Source organism: Capricornis sumatraensis, chromosome 19 (assembly GCF_032405125.1).
Source record: "Capricornis sumatraensis isolate serow.1 chromosome 19, serow.2, whole genome shotgun sequence".
Lineage (NCBI taxonomy): Eukaryota > Metazoa > Chordata > Mammalia > Artiodactyla > Bovidae > Capricornis > Capricornis sumatraensis.
The window spans coordinates 34,203,963-34,223,925 of record NC_091087.1 but is presented as its reverse complement, the minus strand read 5'-3'; the positions used below and the strand labels follow the sequence as shown (position 1 = coordinate 34,223,925).

Sequence of the window (19,963 nt, the reverse complement as noted above, 5' to 3'; positions counted from 1 at the left end):
TACTGGTGGAAACTGATACAAAAATAACTTTTGAATAATATGATAAACACGAATACAGAGCTATCCAAGGAACTTCCCTGGTGGTCCAGTGGCTAAGATTTCACGGTCCCAATACAAAGGGCCCAAGTTCCACATCCCTGGTAAGGAAACTAGATCCCAAATGCAGCAACTAAGACCCACTACAGACAAATAAAATAAAAACTAAAATCTTAAAAAAGAATACAGAGCTATCCCCAGTACTATGGCAATATATTTTCTTACCTTTACACTTTTCTCTTTACACCATTTTCATTCAGTTTCCCCTTGTCTGTAATGAGGGTAGGAGTAGGAATACCACTTTTAGAATATTTCTAAGATAGCAGTTTTAACTATCGAGCACAAAACATATTCTAAGTGTTTCTTGTGCACTTTCTCATCGAATCCTCACAATAAGCCTATACTGAGGTTGGGTGAGGTTTAGAAAGGATGAAAATGTGCTGCAGGTCACAATTAATAAGTGGCACAGCTGAATTCCAGCATCCTCCTTTCCATCTCTACTCTCCACTCTAGAGACTTCCTTCTTCAGTATATTTTGGGATGATAGGATCTGCCGTAAGTCCCAAGTCTAGTCCTGAGTCATTGTTTTGACAGGGTGCACCATTCTGCTTCTGTTGGCCATCACTATCTTCATGGTTGGTCCAGCCCCACAAGTTTAGGAATATCCACGTTCAAGCCGTGTTACTAGGGAATTCTTGGTGACTCAATGGTAAAAAAATACACCTGTCAATGCAAGAGACTTGGGGTTGATCCCTAGGTTGGGCAGTTTCCCTCAAGGAAATGGCAACTCACTCTAGTATTCTTGCCTGGAAAATCCCATGGACAGAGGAGCCTGGCAGGCTACAGTCCATGGGGTCACAAAGAACTGGACATGACTTAAAGACTAAATCAAAGCACTGCAGTGTTACTACTACTGCACTGGTTTCTGAAGGGTGATGTGGGAACCCCAACCTTCACTTAGAGATTCTCCCAGAAGCCCCTAAAACAACACCTCACAGGACTGTATACGTGACGTTTATTTTACTGAAGAGCCTGGATAACTAAAGGGAATTAAAATGTAGGGAAAGAAATTTCCAATGAAATGTTCTACCATTTAAAAAAAAAAAACCCTCTCACCCAGGAAGTAAAAAACCACCAGGGGGTGATGCCAGTTCCTAAGCTTGCTTCCTGTCTCTGAGCTTACCCTTCTCTTTTCTCCTCACTGGATACCCTCAAAGTGTTGCTGGCTTTGCCCTCGAACCCCATCCATTTTCCTCCCACTAGTAAGACACTAGTAACCTGTAGAGAAGGGCAGAGAATGGACCTGAGCTTTCGTGCCCTGACTGCTGCTGGTTCTCACCCTTACAGCACAAATCCTTGCTTCTTTGTGCTTTTATACCTGTGTGTTGCATTAGATGGCTGGAGAGGAAACAACCTTCTTTGTCTGATCAAAAAAAAATGACAACTCTTATTCATGACAACCTGTTCATGCTGAGTGAACAGAAACAGACTCACAGACTTAGAGAATGAACTTATGGTTGCCTGTACACACTGCTATATTTAAAATGACAACCAACTGGTGGCTCAGTGGTAAAGAATCTGCCTGCCAATGCAGGAGAAATGGGTTCAGTCCCTGGGATGTGAAGATCCCCTGGAGAAGGAAATGGCAGCCTACTTCAGTATTCTTTGCTGGGAATATCTATGGACAGAGGAGTCTAGCAGGCTACAGTCCATGGAGTTCCAAAAGAATCAGACATGACTTGGTAACTAAACAACAACATCAAACCAACACAGACTTCCTGTATAGCACAGAGAACTCTGCTCAGTGTTATGTGGCAACCTGGATGAGAGGAGAGTTTGGGGGAGAATGGATACATGTATATGTATGGCTGAGTCTGGGAGAGAAGCAGTTCAGTTCAGTTCAGTCATTCAGTCATGTCCCACTCTTTGTGACCCCATGGACTGCAGCACACCAGGCCTCCCTGTCCATCACCAACTCCCGGAGTTTACCCAAACTCATGTCCTTTAAGTCAGTGATGCCATCCAATCATCTCATCCTCTGTCATCCCCTTTTCCTCCTGCCTTCAATCTTTCCCAGCATCAGGGTCTTTTCAAATGAGTCAGTTCTTCACATTGGGTGGCCAAGGTATTGGAGTTTCAGCTTCAGCATCAGTCCTTCCAATGAATAGTCAGGACTGATTTCCTTTAGGATGGACTAGTTGGATCTCCTCGCAGTTCCAAGGACTCTCAAGAGTCTTTTCCAGCACCACAGTGCAAAAGCATCAATTCTTTGGTACTCAGCTTTCTTTATAGTCTAACTCTCACATCCATACATGACTACTGGAAAAACCATAGCTTTGACTAGACTGACCTTTGTTAGCAAAGTAATGTCTCTGCTTTTTAATATGCTGTCTAGGTTGGTCATAACTTTCCTTCCAAGGAGCAAGCGTCTTTTAATTTCATGGCTACAGTCACCATCTGCAATGGTTTTGGAGCCCAAAAAAGTAAAGTCTCTCACTGTTTCCACTGTTTCCCCATCTATTTGCCATGAAGTGATGGGACTAGATGCCATGATCTTCGTTTTCTGAATGTTGAGCCTCAAGCCAACTTTTTCACTCTCCTCTTTCATTTTCATCAAGAGCCTCTTTAGTTCTTCACTTTCTGCCATAAGGGTGGTATCATCTGCATATCTGAGGTTATAGATATTTCTCCCGGCACTCTGGATTCCAGCTTGTGCTTCTTCCAGCCCAGTGTTTTTCATGATGTACTCTGCATATAAATAAGCAGGGTGACAATGTATAGCCTTGACATACTCCTGTCCCAATTTGGAACCAGTCTGTTGTTCCATGTCCAGTTCTAACTGTTGCTTCCTGACCTGCATACAGATTTCTCAAGAGGCAGGTCAGGTGGTCTGGTATTCCCATTTCTTTAAGAATTTTCCATAGTTTGTTGTGGTCCACACAGTCAAAGGCTTTGGCATAGTCAATAAAGCAGAAGCAGATGCTTTTCTGGAACTCTCTTGCTTTTTCAATGATCCAACAGATGTTGACAATTTGATCTCTGGTTCCTCTCCTTTTTCTAAATCCAGCTTGAACATCTGGAAGTTCATGGCTCATGTACTGTTGAAGCCTGGCTTGAAGAATTTTGAGCATTACTTTCCTAGCATGTGAGATGAGTGCAATTGTGAAGTAATTTGAGCATTCTTTGGCATTGCCTTTCTTTGGGATTGGAATGAAAACTGACCTTTTCCAGTCCTGTGGCCACTGCTGAGTTTTCCAAACTTGCTGGTATATTGAGTGCAGCACTTTCACAGCATCATCTTTTAGGATTTGAAATAACTCAACTGGAATTCCATCACCTCCACTAGCTTTGTTTGTAGTGATGCTTCCTAAGGTCCACTTGACTTTGCATTCCAGAATGTCTGGCTCTAGGTTGGTGATCACACCATAGTAATTATCTGGGTCGTGAAGATCTTTTACGATCAGTTACATAGAGGTGAAGAGAAGTCAAGCTGGTCTCCACAAAGCTAAATGCCAAGCACACCATGGAGTGGTGCTCACACAATTCTGAGGATGAATCAAAGTTCAGATCTAAGGGAAAGACATAGTTTGAAAGAACTAAGAGAGAAGTTTGAAATAACTAAATGTGAGCAATGAAATCATTTAAACATGGAGTTGTCTTCCGAGATAGCCTGTGGTTTTTTTTTTTTTTTTCATATATTTTTTATTTGACTGCCCCAGGTCTTATTTGCAGCATGTGGAATCCAGTTCCCTGACCAAGGATTGAACCTGGGTCCTCTGCATTGGGAGCACAGAGTCTTAGCCACTGGGCCATCAGGGAAGTCCTCAATTTACTTTTAAAACATTTTGCAAGGGTAAAGAGATAATTCTTTAATGACGAGGCATGTTGTAAAAATAATCATTATTTATATATATACATACACGCATACATACATACATAAATGTTGGACTATTTTTTCTATTGCTCTTCTAACTCCTGGGCCAGCGTAGGCTCCCTTGGGCTGGTGGTCTTTGCATTCCTTTTTCAGGAATGAACTTCTCTTTGCTCTAGGAGCAGGTCCGAGGTCACCCTGACTGAGAAGCCTGTGCCTTTGTTGTTGTTCAGTTGCTAAGTCGTGTCCAACTCTTTGCGACCCCATGAACTGCAGTGCACCAGGTTTCCCTGTCCTTCATCATCTCCCAGAGTTTGCCTCAGATTCATTCAGGACCCAAGTAAGCCCTCCTTTCTGCTTTGTCTGGCAACTTTGCCAGTTTAACCAGTAGACACGCTGGCCCTCTGGAACCGAATCTTCTGCTAACCTCACCCCCACATCCTCTTAGTTGCTCTGACTCTCTTTCTGATCTTCCATCACCTCTGACCCTCCACATGGAATGAGCTTCCCTTCAACAAATTGGGAGAAGTGACTTATCCCATCCTGGGATTTCAGATTGCAAGGAAGCCATTTCAGGACAGTTCCCCCTAACTGCATTTATAAAGTCCGAGTATCCCATGAGATATTAATAGGTGACCTAAAAAAAGCTCCACTGCTAAACCCGGAGAAGGCAGAGTTAAACTGAGTTCTTATCATTGCAAATCATCTCAGGGTTTTTCTTAGGTTAATATTTATTGTAAATATTATACTCTGAACTAATTTGAGGCTCTGTCTTTGTGGAAATCCTAGTTTCACGACTCTGAATTCTAGACATTTATAGGAGAGTTTGGGGAGAAATACTGCTCCGGGGTGAGGGGTCCCCAAGGAGTCACAGATTTCTTTCTCTGTTTCCCTTCGTTTCCCTGCTGTATTCCCAAAGCCCGGCTGGTGAAGGAAAGATGGCTGTGTTCCAGGATTAAGAGTCAAGCTCCTTCTGTGAAAAAAAGGAGAAGGAAGCCACCCAGTCCTTTGAACAGTTGGCAGTGAGACTGTGAACTTGCAGGGGGCAGGCAGAGGAGGTGGAAAAGGGTGTGGTCTCCCTTTTGTTTTACTGTGATAGAAAACCCTCTGCTTAGAGATGCCTCTAGTCTCCCAGGTTGCTAATGTCTCAAAGTCAAGAACAAAGTAGGTGGAAAGTCGAGAAAACTGGAAATGGGGCAGGAGAGGAGCAGAGGGATAAACATAGTGATCTCATTCTAGACGCTCTTCTATTTCAGTCTCTCCTCCCTTCCTCTCTCCCTCCCTTGCTCTTTCTGTCCCAGTCTCTCTCTCCCTCTCCCTCTCTCTCTGCCAATTACCCTAATGCTATTTGATTCCATTTCCCCAGTTGAAGCTGTCTTCTTAAGCCAACAAAACTGTGCTTGCCTAGGGAGGGTGGGATGAATTGGGAGAGTAGCATTGACATATATATACTGGGCATGTGTTAAGTCACTTCAGCCGTGTCTGACTCTTTGCAACCACATGGCTCCTCTGTCCAAGGGGTTCTCCAGGCAAGAATACTGGAGTGGATAGCCTTTCTCTTCTCTAGGGGATCTTCTTGAGCCAGGGATATATACACTCCCGTGTGCAAAACTGATAGCTAGTGGGAAGCTGCTGAATAATGCACGGAGCGCATCTCAGTGCTCTGTGATGACTTAGAGGGATGGTATGGAGTGGGAAGGAGGGAGGTCCAAGAGAAGGGGTCATATGTATACAGATGGCTGATTCACTTCCTTGTGCAGCAGAAACACAACATTATAAAGCAATTACACTCCAATTAAAACAAAAACAAAACAACTTCACTTATCTCACATTTAGGATTCACTTTGAACACTTTAGCAAAAAACAAACAAAAAAAGGAAAAGTGATCATGGAGATAGAAGTTGGGTGAGAAGTCTTCGCTGTATTTTTGTATTTTTAAAAGGTTCCATGATAAACAAAACCAAAAGTACCTTTGCCTCACTATGGGAATAGGCTTACCTAGTACTCAGAGCTCTTATAAGAGGTTACAAAAGAACCCAAAATTTATAAAACAAAAAACCCAGAGAAACAAAAAGCCCAAGTATGTTCGAGATTTTGGCATTAATTATACAATTTTAAAGTCAAAGTCCTGGTGGTCATTGATAAGCAACTCATAGCAACTAGTCCTGCAGCTGCCTCCAGACACAGGTTGCAACATAACTCCAGGACCAAAGATGAGAAACTGCCTTCTGACGGTGTTCCCAAAACTTTAATGTACTGTTAAGCTTTTGTCACATCAGAAGCGTAAACTCTTTGCAACCTGGACTGTAGCCCACCAGGCTCCTCTGTCCATGGGATTCACCAGGAAAGAAAACTGGAGTGGGTAGTCATTCCCTTCTCCAGGGTATCTTCCCGACCCAGAGATCGAACCCCGGTCTCCTGCCTTGAAGGCAGATTCTTAACGTCTGAGTCCAGAGTGAAGTCCTTAAACCTTTTTAGTTTTGTGAACTTGGAACAACACATTTAAACTTTTTTGTTTCAGTCAATGCTTACCATCTGTGGGAGGGACCAATCTTTTTTTGTCCCCCTAATTTCTAACTTTAAAATTATTGTTCAAAATTCACAAATCCCTTTTGAGTAAACGAAACTTTAAACATTACATCTTTAAAAGACCTCTTCGATACGTCTGTTGAATTTATATTTTTGAAGTTATGAAAGCGTGAAACTACTTCTGGAACAGTCACCTTATATCTTACATATGCATGTGTGCCAAGTCGCGCAGTCATGTCCCGATTCTTTGTGACCCCTTAGATCTAGACCTCTAGGCTCCTCGGCCCATGGGATTCTCCAGGCAAGAATACTGGAGTGGGCTGCCATGCCCTCCTCCAGGGGATCTTCCCAACCCAGGGATGGAACCCGCATCTTTTATGTCTCCTGCATTGGCAGGTGAATTCTTCTAACACTAGCGCCACCTGGGAAGCCCATCTTACCTATGCTGCTGCTGCTGCTAAGTCGCTTCAGTCGTGTCCGACTCTGTGCGACCCCATAGACGGCAGCCCACCAGGCTCCCCCGTCCCTGGGATTCTCCAGGCGAGAACACTGGAGTGGGTTGCCACTGCCTTCTCCAGTGCATGAAAGTGAAAAGTGAAAGTGAAGTCGCTCAGTCGTGTCCGACTCTTTGCCACGCCATGGACTGCAGCCTACCAGGCTCCTCTGTCCATGGGATTTTCCAGGCAACAGTACTGGAGTGGGGTGCCATTGCCTTCTCCGCATCTTACCTATGACTGGATGTTAATATATGTCACTAACTTTGGGGAACTGGGGCCAGGTCTTAAAGGGGCTGCGATTTTCCCAGGTCATAGCCTGGGAAGATGGAATTAGCTCTGGGATCCTCTCAAACCCATGTCTGTGTCTACTGCCCCCTCTCTATCACCCCATTCAAGGATTAGATCCTTGTTGTATTATTGATTGGGAAGGCAGGTGGGGGCATGGGGAGGACGCTTATATTACACCTTTTCACCCATTTTTCTCTCCTCTGAGGACCAAAGGGCTTTCAGATTCCATTTCTGTGTGTGCTTAGGCACTCAGTCACATCCAACTCCTTGCAACCTCACGGACTGTAGTATAACCCACCAGGCTCCTCTGACCATGGGATTTCCCAGGAAAGAATACTGGATTGGGGAAGCCATTTCCTTTCAAAATGGTCAACAGTGGGGAAAAAAAAAAAAAAAACTGAAATAAAGAAAACAGGCTGACAAAGGCTTATTGTCCTGTTCTGCAGGACTGGGCAACGTGGCCTTCTCATTAAGGAAGCAGGGGAGGAGAAGGTTTCAGGGTCTCATGCCAGCAGGTAAATGCAGCAGCAGGGTATGGTGCACGCAATCACTTCTATTCACAAACCAGTGGCCAGAACTTGCCACATGTCTCCATGGAACTACCTAGGGACTGGGAGGTGGGGAACCGTATTCCAAGGAGAAGAGAGCGGTTACGGGAGAGCGCAAGAAGCGCATACTAGCACAGGCTGAGTCACAATCACACGATTAGAATTTCACTGTTTGGGCCCTCCCAGCCCTCAAGCAGTTGGGTCACTTGAGATCCCCTGACCTCAGGACCACACCAGCTGTCAGATCCCCTGACCCCAGGACCACACCTACATCTTGCTGACTCCTTTCCTACAAGCTGTGTTCTATGTCCAGTTTCCCCCAGCTTTTCTTTCTCACCTCGACCTCCTTGTGGAGAAACTCCAGTTGTTTTGACTTCATTCCTGAACATCCTTTTGGGCAATCTGAGTGAAATTTGATTTGAGCAAGATGGCCCTGTTGGGGACAATTTAGAAGACAAGAAGGTAGGGTCTAGCAAAAAAAGTGAAGCAGATGGCCAAGAAGCAGAGGGTTGAAGGATGGTGGAGACAGAAAGCAGACTAAGGAGAGGGAAGCGTCATGCTGGGGCCTTGCCGAAATGTTCCAAGAGTGGTCCTCGCACCAGCTTTGCCTGCATTACCGGGATCTCAGCCACACCCCATTCCACTGCTGAGTCAGAATCTGCATTTTCAACAAGATCTTCCAGCAGCTTCATGTACACAGAACAGTTTGAGAAGCCCTGCATCAGAATCAGAACACTTCAGAACAGGTGCTGGGAGGGAAGACCTGGGAAAAATCTTTTTCTTTTTCCTTTCTGGCCCTGCCATCAGCTTGCAAGAACTGAATTCCCCAACCAGGGATTGAACCCATGCCCTCCATAGTGAAAGAACAAAGTCCTAACTGCTGGACCATCAGGGTATTCCCTGGAAAAGATCTTTGTTTTGGGGTGGTTTAAAAAAAATAATTTTATTTATTTTTGGCTATGTTGGGTCTTTGTTGTGCAGGCTTTGGTTCAGTTGCAGTGCCCGGGGCTTCTCATTGCAGAGGCTTCTCTGTTGCAGAGCACAGTCTCTAAAGCACAGGCTCAACAGTCATGGTACATGGTCTTAGTTGCTCAGTGACATGTGGGATCCTCCCAGATCAAGGGTAGAACCTGTGTCTCCTGCACTGGGAGGTGGACTCCTCACCACTGAACCATCAGGGAAGTCCCTGAAAAAGATCTCTGAAACTCAGTGTGAACTGGCAGGCAGAATTCAGCCACCCCATATCTCAAAAACAAAGAAGCTTTAAACAGTCAGAGGGTATGGAGACTGCCAGTGGTGGTGGCATCATATACATATTTTCAGTAGCAAAACACAATGAAATTACCAGCATCCTGCTAAATCCAAGGAGGAAAGAAATTCTGAAAAGTTTTTACCAAGAGTTAGTCACTCAGTCATATCGGACTCTTTGCGACCGCATGGACTGCAGCATGTCAGGCTCCTCTGTTCATGGGATTTCCCAGGCAAGAATATTGGAGTGGGTTGCCATTTCCTTCTCCAGGATGCCATTTCCTTCTCCATTTTTACCAAGTATGTAAAGATGAGCTGGAATTATGTATGTAACACTTACCATCGCTGACTATGACATCCATCTCATGTTACTGACATCCTCCTAATTTAGCGCTGTGTTAGAGTAAAAGTGCAGAGGATGAGATGGTTGGATGACATCACCGACTCAATGGACATGAGTTTGAGCAGACTCCAAGAGATGGTGAAGCACAGAGAAGCCTGGTGTGCTACAGTCCATGGGATCGCAAAGAGTTGGACACGACTGAGCAACTGAACAGCAAGCCCAAGAGTGCAGGTGTTGCCATGACTTCCCAAGGTCCACTTGCATCTTTAGCCCTTATGTTGTCCTCTTTTTCCTTAAGTATAAGTTCCCATTGGAGGTGCCAGGGTCAAATTATTCCTCCAGCCCCCACTGATTGAAGAAGAGGTTATAGCATTCAGTTTTGTCCCTTTCAAACCCCCAACTTTCTTTTTGCCAACTCCCCAGGTTTTCTTTCTCCAGACTGCAAGCACGGGTGGCCCTTGACTCTATACCATTATCCTTCTCCATTTTAAGAGATCACAACCCCAAACTGACAAAATAGTCTTCACTTTTTCATTTGGTTGATTACTTTCTAATGGCATGGAGAGACGTCTAAGCTGTGGGCAACTTGAGAACAGCCCACACGAACAGATGAAAGGCAAACCGATTTCTCTCAAAGGCTGCTCTCTGCACTCCTCATTGCCAGGCTCATTTCAGTCTTTGGTTTGAAGAACCACTTTACATTGTTATAGAGATATAAATATAGATGTAGACGTAGACATTTATTTATTCATACGTGGACATAGGAATGGGGAAGATTCACATATGGGAAAGATCGAGGGCAGGAGGAGAAGGGGACGACAAAGGATGAGACAGTTGGGTGGCATCACCAACTCAATGGGCATGAGTTGGAGCAAGCACTGGGAGACAGCAAAGGACAGGGAAGCCTGGCACGCTGCAGTCCATGGGGTCGCAAAAAGTCAGACACAACTGAGCAACTGAACAACAACATGGATACAGGACATGTTTCTCACCATGTAGGAAAATCCAGGGCTCAGTGAAAATGACACCAGGACTTCCCTGGAGGTCCAGTGGTTAGAACTTCACACTCTCACTGCCGTGGCCCTAGGTTCAATCATGGTTGGGGAACTAAGATCCTGCAAGCCATGTGATGTGGCCAAAAAATAAAAATGAAAATAACACCAATGCACCTAAAGATGCAGAGCAGAACAGTGGAGAGAAAATTCCTTCAGCATTCAAGGGTCCAAGACTGGAGCATTCCTGAGGCCTAGTCACCCCATCTGGTTTGGGACTCAGCCTTTCTTAGAGACCATGGGCCAACCCTGTTTTGTACGAACTCATTGACGCTTGGTTTCTGTTGCCTGGAACCAAGAGACCAAAGCCATTCTCTGAGGCCCCACTTCTCCCTTCTCTCTGGATAGGCTCCTAATCTGTATAACATGTGATGTCACTGGAGCATTTTTATTTTTTTAATTATTTGGCTGGGCCAGGACTTAGCTGCAGCACAGGGGATCTTTGATCTTTGTTGTGGCACGAAGGATCTTCAGTTGTGGCATGTGGGATCTAGCTCCCTGACCAGGGATTGAACATGGGCCCCCTGCATTGGGAGGGTGGAGTCTTTGCCACTGGACCATGAGGGAAGTCCCTGGAAGATTTTAAACACAGTGGAAATAGAAGCATGAAAACTTGCATTCATATTCTGATGCTAGTCTTAGAATTAACCCATACATAGATTAAGGAAAGAAAAGCTTTGTCCCTCCACCAATCTTACAGACCAAGACAAGCTAGCCGGTGGGAGTTGGAGGGGTGGAGGCTGGAACATGTGAGCAGCTCTGCTTGTCTGTCACCATCTGCAGAACAACTCAGATACATGCCCTGCTAAAGTCAGGCAAGAGGGCATCTCTGGGTCACACTCCAAAACATTTCCACTGGAAGTCTTGTGATGTGGGAGAGGGAGGCATGCCTTTACTTCTGGGGCTGGGTGAGTCTGGGAAGTGGAGAGAATGTTTCTGGAGGATCTCCATGTGCCAGCCTTTGTGCATTGTCTCAACTGGCAATCTGGTGGCTTGCATACGCCATGGTGTTGAGGGTGGAATCACTGTGTTCCTTTTCCTTCAGGAGGAAATGCAAACTTGGTGACACGGTGAAGGTCACCTAGCAGTAAATGGCAGAGGTAGAATTTGAACCCAGATCTGTTAGACTCCCGGGCTTCCCAGGTGGTGCTAGTGGTAAAGAACCCGCCTGCCAATGCAGGAGACTTAAGAGATACAGATATGGATTCGATCCCTGGGTTGGGAAGATTCCCTGGAGGAGGGCACGGCAACCCACTCCAGTGTTCTTGTCTGGAGAATCCCATGGACAGAGGAGCCTGGCAGGCTGTGGTCCCTGGGGTCACAAGGAACAGGACATGACTGAAGCGACTGAGCATGCACATGCATGTGCAGTGAGACTCCAGGGCCCCTTCCCTTCCCATAGAGCAGTGCTTCTCAAACTGTGCCACGCACACAGAGCACCTGGGGACCTTGTGCAAACGTCCCTTCTGATCCAGCAGATCGAAGCCTTAGGGCTGGGACTGAGTCCACATTTCTTTTCTTTTCTTAAAAAGGTATTTTATTATTTGTTTTAATTGGAGGATGAGTCCACATTTCCAACAAGCTGTCTGGGGATGTCGACGCTGCCCGTCTCCAGACCTACCTTGGGTGACAAAACTTTAGAGGACAACCTGGCCCTGAGGATTGCAGATCCCCTAGCATTAGGAGCAATCCTAGGGAGGGACTTTGACTTTCGTGGATCATGGAATCTGTTGGTAGAGGTTGGAGCTGATTTTGCAGAGCTCTTGTGGGGTAGGGAGGCCTCCAGCTAACATCTGGGCTACATAAGTACTTAGTTGTACAGAACACAACTCTTTTTTTTTTTTTTTTTTAATTTCCTAAGATGCAAAGAAGTTTGAAAATTCCTTTTTTTTCTCTTGGCTACAAGCCAGAGTTTCCCTGGAGAGAGAAGACATCTCCTGCCTGACCCTGTGTCTTCTGGAGCTTGTTTGGACTTCCCGGCTCTCCGTGGTCTGTGGGCACCCAGCTAGCAGCTAGCTGAAGCAGAAACTGTCTGATCTCATCATATCCCTCCCCCACAGCACGATTTCTGAAATGTTAAAAATTACAGCAGTTATGCAAATGGAGAGATGGAATTGTGAGGGATGGATTAGTACAATGGAGCACATATCATAAACCCAGGGAATAGCCCAACTTTTCAGAAAAAAAATTTTTTTAATTGGAGGGAGCCACATATTCCAGAAGGGGGAAGGGGGGTAGGCAAAGAAATTTGACCCGGGGATACCCCTAGCTTAGAGTCTAGGAACCTAAAAAGACTGTTGGCAGCTCTTTGCTGTGATGGGTGTGGTCCCTCTCCTGACAGCTCCAATACGCTGCTCAAGGACAGAAGTGGCTTTGAGTTGCATCTTAAAAAACACCATGTTTCTATGGCTTTCTTTCATGACACGAAATGTTAGCTCATCTCTCATCTACAGTTTTAACCCCGTCTCCCAACTTGATTCATAGCTGCCACTTAAAATTCAACCTGTCAGAACCCAAGCACACATTTGGCAGCATCTGTGTAAACTGAACGCACACATGCCCCATGACCCAGCGAGTCCACTGCTCATCATGTGCTCGTGTGCACGAAAAGACACAAATGAGGCTGCTCCTAGAAGCCACAGTCCTGATGGCTCCGAATGAGGAGTGACTCAAATGTCTACTCGGCAACAGCAGATGAACTAAATGGATTATGCTAATTTTTTTTCATAGCAGGTCATGAACATCTTTCTATGTCCATTTATTTCTACATCTAAAATTTCTTTTAGTTGGAGGATAATTGTTTTTACAATGTTGTGTTAGTTTCTGCTGTACTACTTTGTGGATCAACTATATGTGTATATATATAATATATCCCTTCCCTTCTGGACCTCCCTCCACCACTCCCCCCATCCTACCCCTCTGGGTCATCACAGAGCACCCAGCTGACTTCCCTGTGCTATACAGAACCTTCCCGCTAGCTGCTAAATTTATAGAGTGGAATTTTGGGACTGAGTGAACTGTAATTATATGCAACCCTATAAATGGATTTCACAGCCATGGAGTGATAGGCAAATGTAATTGAAGGTTTGGGAAGTCAGAATGGTGGTCTCCTCAGCAGACAAAGAGAGGGAAAGGCTAGGGGCACAGAGGAAAGGGTGCTGGGGTGCTGGCCATGGTCAGTGACCTGTTGTGGATGCTGGTTGCACAAGTGTGTTCGCTGTGTGGATTCATTCAGGTGTAGACTCTGGAGGTATGTACTTTTCATGCAGAGATGTTATATTTGCATTGAAAAGTTTACTTCAGAAAAAACGCTGCACACACCCCTCTAAATCAAAACCTTCTTTCCTTGAATGATCACAAAGCAGCCCCTAGAAGGTATCTGAGTCCAGCTTCCCCTGCCCGGCCTACAGTCCAGCTCTGCAGACTCTTCCATGGGACTGGCCTCTTGTCTCCTCCTCTTCCTGCCTCCCAGCCACTTCCCTGGTGGGGCCCCCAGCTCTTCGGACTTGTTATGAATGAAATCACTAGCCTCCCCGCTTCCTGTCTCTCCCTCCTGCAACTTCCAAAGTGATTGTTCTACATCCCTGCTTTCATCATGACCCTTCCTTTGCAAATCTGCAATGCCCACACCCCCACCATCATGGCCATCAAGTCCAGGATAAAACCCAGTTCCTCCGTAAGGCGCTCAAGTACCCTTCTTTATACAATCAGGTCACAAGGTCCCTTCCAACTGCACCCACCCCATGCTCCCTAATGAGCCAGTTCACCAGCCAAACAATTTCCTGGTTGTCACTGTGCCTGCTTGTGTTTGCTGCCTACATTCCAACCAAGCGAGAGAGCCCAGGTCCCCTCAATCTTGTTCATTCTTCCCAGAAGCACCAAGTCAGATCTATCTCTTTAACCTTTCTGGTGTGAACTTGACCTTAGCCTCATCCTGTCCCTCTCTCCCCTGAGCATCAGTCATCTGTACTTGTCCAAACCATTCAGAGGGGAACTTCTGGAAAGGGGCTGGAGAGGAAAAAAAAAAAGAAACTTCTGACCTTTTTTTCACCCAGACACCCAATCGGATTCTGAAACTTCAAAATACACAAAGACTAAACTCAGCAGGGAGAAAACTGCCCACTGACGACTGAAGATGACACAGCAGGAGCGTTTCCTCCAGCTACACAATGGAGAAGCTGAGTAATATTCAGAATTCACTAAATGACAGGGACTAAGATCACAGGGCTTCAAGGTCAGCTGAAGCTCGGTTGCCATATTTTTCCTTCCTCTTGGGTAAAGCCTCTCTTAGAAAACCCCCTCGCTTTTTCAGAGAACCGAAGCTGGAGTCACTGCCCTGGGAAGCTCCTGGCCTGCCAGGCTGGGCTGAGCACTTCTCACCCCTTCTTCTGGGGTCAGGAGGCAGCAGTACTTGAGACAGAATGAGGCAATGCTGGCAGAGTAGCAGCCAAGGAAGCTGAAGGAAAACCGGAAAACCGTCCCACTTGCAGTCACAGCCCTGAGCTCGAAAGGAAGCTAGTTAAGCCTTAATTTGCATGCAAACAATCGGGGATGAACGGAATTTCTGATCCTGCCTGGATGCTCCTCCACAGAATGTAATTAACATCCACAAACCAGAAAAAGGCCCTTTTTTTCTGGACCAGAAAGGGGTCCTTATTTAGGGAAATACTGGAGTCCGGATAATTCTGACTCTCCTGTTCGTTTGCTGTGTGATCTTGGACAAACTGCCTCAAGTCTCTGATTGCTCTTCTGAAAGATGGTGATGACAATGTGCCCATTTCATAGAGGTGTTGTATAAAAGGAGAATGTATGTAAAGAGCCTTGCATAAGGCAAGAACTTGTATAGTACAAAACCTCTTAGTTTTGCTTCCTTTATCCTGCATCCTGGCAAACCATGAAGCCTTGAGAAAATCTGGGAGGTGAAAGTGAAGAGGGTAGCACAAGCAAGACTCTCTCAGCAGAGCTGGCCCTAAGGGGCAGACTCCTAGATGGAACTGACCGTGAGAGTGTTAATCACTCAGTCGCCTTCAACTCTTTTCAACCCCATGGGATTTGCCAGGCAAGAATACTGGAGTGGGTTGCCATTTCCTCCTTTAGGGGATCTTCCTGACCCAGGGATGGTACCTGGGTCTCCTGCATTGCAGGTAGGAAAGCCCTAAGAAGGATTATTCTATTCCTAAATATCTCTCCCTTTACATTGTCACATTATCTGAAAATCTACCCATTTATTGGGTATCCTTTTACATTTTTTTATTATTTGTCTGCTCTGTGTCTTAGTTTTGGCACTCGGTGCTCTGTGACGACCTAGAGGGGTGGGTTCGGGGTGAGAGATGGGAGGGAGACTCAGCAGGGAGGGGACATGAGTATACCCTACAGAGGATTCATGTTGATATATGTCAGAAATCAATACATTATAAAACAACTATCCTCCAATTAAAAATCAATTTAACAACAAAAAGAACGGTGGGCTGCCCAGGGATCCTGAGCAGTAGTTTGTCTACATTTTCCACAGGCAAAAGGCACTTTATTTATTTATTTATTTATTATTTTTTATTTTTACTTTATTTCACTTTACAATACTGTATTGGTTTTGCCAAAAATATGGAATGCTTCACAAATTTGTGTGTCATCCTTGCGCAGGGGCCATGATAATGTTCTCTGTATCGTTCCAATTTTAGTATATGTGCTGCCGAAGGGAGCACCAAAATGCACTTTAAACTGCAGACTTTTTCCAAGGATTTTGTGGTCAGGGCCTTATGCGGCTCATCCTGGAGTATCCCCATGAAAACATAAAATTGCAGGAGGGGGAAGATACACACTTGTGACAGAAAAAAAAAAAAATGTAGTGGAGGGACTTCCCTGGTGGTCCAGACATTAAGACTCTGCCTTCCAATGCAGGGAGTGCAGGTTCCATCCCTTGTCGGGAGCTAAGATCCCACATGCGATGATGCCAAAAAATCAGAATATGAACAACAGAAATACTTAACAAATTCAAGAAAGACCTTTAAAAATGGTAAATTAAAAAAAAAAATCTTAAAAAAAAAAGGGAGTTAAGAGAAGGTTGCCGGGTGGAAGGCTGTGGTGGGGGGGAGTAGTTACTTTATAAACACAACACCTAAGGTTAAACTCTTGGAAACAAAGAGATCATTCTGTCTTTTTTGAGATTGTATCCAAGCACTGCATTTCAAACTCTTTTGTTGATTATGATGGCTGTTCCATTTCTTCAAAGGGATTCTTGCCCACAGTAATAGATATAATGGCCATCTGAGTTAAATTCACCCATTCCAGTCCATTTTAGTTCACTGATTCCTAAAATATTGATGTTCACTCTTGCCATCTCCTGTTTGACCACTTCCAATTTACCTTGATTCATGGACCTAACATTCCAGGATCCTATGCCATATTGTTCTTTACAGCATCAGACTTTACTTCTATCACCAGTCACATCCACAACTGGGTGTTGTTTTTGCTTTGCCTCCATCTCTTCATTCTTCCTGGAGTTATTTCTCCACTTATCTCCAGTAGCATATCGGGCACTTACCGACCTGGGGAGTTCATCTTTCAGTGAGTGTCCTATCTTTTTCATTCCAATCCCCAAGAAAGGCAATGCCAAAGAAAGTTCAAACTACCGCACAATTGCACTCATCTCACATGCTAGGAAAGTAATGCTCAAAATTCTCCAAGCCAGGCTTCAACAGTATGTGAACCATGAACTTCCTGATGTTCAAGATGGATTTAGAAAAGGCAGAGGAACTAGAGATCAGCCAACATCCATTGGATCATCGAAAAAGCACAAGAGTACCAGAAAAACATCTACTTCTGCTTTATTGACTATGCCAAAGCCTTTGACTGTGTGGACCACAACAAACTGTGGAAAATTCTTAAAGAGATGGGAATACCAGACCACCTGACCTGCCTCTTGAGAAATCTGTATGTAGGTCAAGAAGCAACAGTTAGAACTGGACATAGAACAACAGACTGGTTCCAAATTGGAAAAGTAGTACATCAAGGTTGTATATTGTCACCTGCTTATTTAACTTGTATGGAGAGTACATCATGAAAAATGCCAGGCTGGATGAAGCACAAGCTGGAATTAAGATTGCCAGGAGAAATATCAATAACCTCTACGCAGATGACACCATCTTTATGGCAGAAAGCAAAGAACTAAAGAGCCTCTTGATGAAAGTAAAAGAGGAGAGTGAAAAAGTTGGCTTAAAACTCAGCATTCAGAAAACTAAGATCATGGCATTTGGTCCCATCACTTCACGGCAAATAGACGGGGAAATAAAGGCAACAGTGAGAGCCTTTATTTTTGGGAGGGGGAGGGGGGCCTCCAAAATCACTGCAGATGGTGACTACAGCCATGAAATGAAAAGATGCTTGCTCCTTGGAAGAAAAGCTATGACCAACCTAGACAGTATATTAAAAAGCACAGACATTACTTTGCCAACAAAGGTCCATCTAGTCAAAGCTACGGTTTTTCCAGTTGTCATGTACAGATGTGAGACTTGGACCATAAAGAAAGCTGAGGGCAAAAGAATTTATGCTCCAACTATGGTGTTGGAAAAGACTCTTGAGAGTCCCTTGGACTGCAAGGAGATCCAAACAGTCAATCCTAGAGGAAATCAGTCTTGAATATGCATTGGAAGGAGTGATGCTGAAGCTGAAATTCCAATACTTTGGCCAACTGATGCGAAGAACTGACTCATTTGAAAAGACCCTGATGCTGGGAAAGGTTGAAGGCAGGAGGAGGAGGGGACGACAGAGGATGAGATGCTTGGATGGCATCACCAACTCAATGGGCATGAGTCTGAGCAAGATCCGGGAGCTGGTGATGGACAGGGAAGCCTGGTGTGCTGCAGTCCATGGGGTTGCAAAGAGTTGGACATGACTGAGTGACTGAACTGAACTGAACTGAAGGTTAAAGTTCTCATTCTCACAATTATCCTTCTAAAGAAAGCTCATAAAATCCCCTTATTAGAACTTGACCTAAGCCTTCAGACTCAAAAAACCAGTTAGCTTATTTTGCTTTTCTTTGCATTTGACCATGACCTCACTTTTCCTTGGGCAACACCCTAAAGCAGTTCATGTCTCCTCTTTGAGCTTCAAGTTCCTTATCTGTAAAATAGGGATTAAAAACACTGACCTCCCAGAGCTTTCAGTTCAGTTCAGTCACTCAGTCGTGTCCGACTCTTTGTGACCCCATGAATCGCAGCATGCCAGGCCTCCCTGTCCATCACCATCTCCCGGAGTTCACTCAGACTCACGTCCATCGAGTCAGTGATGCCATCCAGCCATCTCATCCTCTGTCGTCCCCTTCTCCTGCCCCCAATCTCTCCCAGCATCAGAGTCTTTTCCAATGAGTCAACTCTTCGCATGAGGTGGCCCAAGTACTGGACTTTCAGCTTTAGCATCATTCCTTCCAAAGAAATCCCATGGCTGATCTCCTTCAGAATGGACTGGTTGGATCTCCTTGCAGTCCAAGGGACTCTCAAGAGCCTTCTCCAACACCACAGTTCAAAAGCACCAATTCTTCGGTGCTCAGCCCTCTTAAAGGTTTAAATGAAATGATGTCGGTAATGAGTTTGGAGATTCCTTACACGCAGCTGGTGGGAGCTATATTGTTACCATTAATAGCCATTTCCAATGTCAACCAAATGGCTCCTCATTAAAAAAGCTCCTCCTTTTAAAAGCTCTTCATTTCTCAATCCCTCTTTGCAAGAAGCATGGACTCCGGAATTCCCAGGGGTTCAGTGGTTAGGACTCTGTACTTCCATTGCAGGGGGCATAGATTCAATCCCTGGTTGGAGAACTAAGGCCCTGAAAAAGCTGAGCAGTGCAGCAAAAAAGAAAAAAGGAAAAAGAGGAAGAAGCCTGGACCCTGCTCCTTCATCAGTAATTTGTTTTGTACAAAGGTATCATCCTAGAGTCCAAGGTCAGAAATGGACCCTGGGCAACTACAGTGCCTTCCAGCATGTCCCATAGAAACTGTCCCAGATTGCTAGACATAATTAGACACCTAAAAAAGGAAAGTATACACTCATGCTCACCCACACCCTTCAACTATTTAAGAGGCACAGAACAGCACCATGAGAAGGAACCTAATCCAATGACCTCATTTAAAGATGAGAAAACCGAAGCCTAGAAAAGAACTCACCCAAGGTCATGTCATCTTGTGAGGGCAAGCCCTGATTAGAACCCTTGTCTTTGACTCCCAGGGAGCACTGAGTTCATCTTTTAAGTGTTGGTGGGTCCTAAGAAGGAAGGATTTTGGGAAACCACTTACAGAGATAACTGGAGTAATCTCTTTCTTGAAATTAGAGCTGGTTGCATCTCTACCCAGACTCAGCTACTTGAAGGCGGGAGCCAAGTTCAATTATTTCTCCACCAATGCCTTGTACTGACTAAATACATGTCTCAAAGTGTAGAGACAGTTTCTGTACAACAACAGATAGTTAAAGCTGTTCACTTATTTCTAGAAATCTATCCAATGACCAGAATGATGAAGGAAAGTCACTCGTAAAGATGTCTGTGCAAGGACTACATCATTG

General features: G+C 45.0%; 2 non-coding genes across 2 annotated transcripts; both read right to left on the bottom strand.

Annotated features, from left to right (window-relative positions):
• Positions 1 to 3,782: 3,782 nt before the first annotated feature.
• On the bottom strand, positions 3,783 to 3,855 carry TRNAG-CCC (transfer RNA glycine (anticodon CCC)). Its single transcript has one exon. It is a non-coding gene; the product is annotated as a tRNA-Gly (tRNA).
• A 12,152-nt stretch (positions 3,856 to 16,007) lies between these two features.
• LOC138095645 (U6 spliceosomal RNA) lies at positions 16,008 to 16,114 on the bottom strand. Its single transcript, XR_011146390.1, has one exon. It is a non-coding gene; the product is annotated as a U6 spliceosomal RNA (small nuclear RNA).
• Positions 16,115 to 19,963: the final 3,849 nt, after the last annotated feature.